The sequence below is a fragment of the Octodon degus genome, unplaced genomic scaffold, assembly GCF_000260255.1.
Source record: "Octodon degus isolate 3935 unplaced genomic scaffold, OctDeg1.0 scaffold00102, whole genome shotgun sequence".
Classification (NCBI taxonomy): domain Eukaryota; kingdom Metazoa; phylum Chordata; class Mammalia; order Rodentia; family Octodontidae; genus Octodon; species Octodon degus.
The window spans coordinates 10,099,249-10,101,273 of NW_004524678.1; the positions used below are offsets into that span (position 1 = coordinate 10,099,249).

Consider the following 2,025-nt stretch of genomic DNA (forward strand, 5'->3'; position numbering starts at 1 on the left):
TGCTGGGGGATTGAACCGTGGTCCCTGATGCTTTTGCTAAGCTTGTTCTAAGTAGGTGCTTTAGACCACTGAGCCATCTCTCCAGCCCCAAATTTTCTTTTCTTGATGTTCAGTGTTTAAGCTTGAACCCAGGACCTCGCACATGCCAGGCAAGCACTCCACCACTGAGTCACCTCCCCAACCCTTTTTATTTTTTGAGACAGAGTCTTACTAAGTTTACCAGGTTGGCCTCAAGCTTCTAACCCTCTTTCCTCAACTGCCCGAGTACCCAGGATTGTAAGCATGTGCCACCACACCCAACACTGTACATCTTCTTTTTCAATGTTCGAGTAAGAAATCAAATTCATAATATTAACAGAATAAACAAAAAATGTATGGAACTATCTTAACAGATGCTGAGAAAGCACTTGACAAAATTCAACATCCATTCATTATAAAAATATTGCACACCACCTGGAATAGAAGAAAACTTTATCAACATAGTGAAAAGGTTCTAAGAAACAGTTAACACCATATGTAAAATATCTTTTTTTTTTTTTTTTTGAGATAAGGTCTCACTGTGTTGTCCCGGCTAGCCATAAACCCATGGCAATCTTCCTGCCTCAGCCTCCTGAATGCTGGGCTAACAGGCATCTACCACCGGGCCCAGCAACACTGAACACTATGCACGCAAGACAGGAATGAGCTAAAGGTGCTTGCTTTGGGAACGCACACACTAAAATAGGAATACAGATATCTGGACCTGTATGTACTCAACACTGTATTTGCTATTCTAGCTAGAGAGGTAATAAGGTTAAATGCAGTTAGAAGGATAAAGATTTGACATGAGAAAATAAAATACAAGATAATACAGGAAAATCTTACAGAAATAAGGAAACATTTGTGAAAGAATGAGTGTGTCTAAAAAGCACAACAATCAACCGGAATAGCTCTAAAGCTGAAACAATGTGAAGAAGTGAATAATTATAGCATTAGATTATAAGAATAAAATAAAACTGAATCCAATACCTTGCACTAACATAAATATGTGAATAAATTACACAAAGGAAAGGAACAAATACATTTATAATTAATAGAGAAGGAAAAGGTCACTCGGAAAAAAAATCACAAAATTATTGTTTCAGATGTTATCTATCATTGGTTGTTAATATCAGTGGGTAAATGTTTCATGAGAAATAGGGAACTTTTCTAATTTTAAATTATCCTACGAGACGGGGCATAGTGGCACACACCTGTAATCCTAGCACAAAGAAGGGTGAGTGAGGCAGGAGGACTGCTGCGAGTTGGAGACCAGCCTGGGCTACAAAGTGAGCTCAAGGCCAGCCTGAGCTGCAAAGCAAGACTCTTGTCTCAAAAAACAAAATAAACCAACCAACCTAAGATACTAATTACAAAGGGAAAATCGTCATTTTACAGTGAGGAAGCCACCTTGACCAAGTGATGAGGATTAATATCATCTGTACTAGGGACAACCAGGTATAGTAGCACATGCCCACAGTTCCACATGAGAAACTGAACAGGAGGTCAACTGAGCTGAGGAGTTTGGGGCAAATCTGTGCAACACTGAAGATCCAACCTAAAAAACTAAAAATAGACACAACAAAATATGCCGCATGTCTAGCACCAAAAAGGGAGTGGTATCACTTCTGTGGTATTCTAGCAGTTCATAAATTGAATCTGTGAGAAAAAAATCAGACACCACCAAAGGAGAAATATCTGTGAAATGAATAATTGGCCAGTTAAGTATTTAGAAAAGGCCCAGCACACAGTGTGCTTTCAATGTCAAAAAAACATTTTTTAATGGGTACAAAAAATTTTTGGATCAAAATATCTAATATACTTGATATTTTGGGATCTTGTAAGATTGTACTTCAGTGTGGCAATAAATGGCACATTCAGACTAAGCAGGTCTGGAGGAGGCACAAGGCTTTGTTCTTCTAATAATCACCAATGCGGCTACTCTGTGGGCTGTACTCTGAATAGCACAGTCTCAAAGCACATATGTTAACTGTGTATAGATTTATT

At 38.5% G+C, this 2,025-nt stretch overlaps 1 protein-coding gene across 1 annotated transcript in view; it reads right to left on the reverse strand.

The window, feature by feature from the left end:
• Togaram1 (TOG array regulator of axonemal microtubules 1) overlaps positions 1–2,025 on the reverse strand; it is an 88,276-nt gene that overhangs the window by 10,273 nt on the left and 75,978 nt on the right. The gene's annotated exons all lie outside the window — the stretch shown is intronic.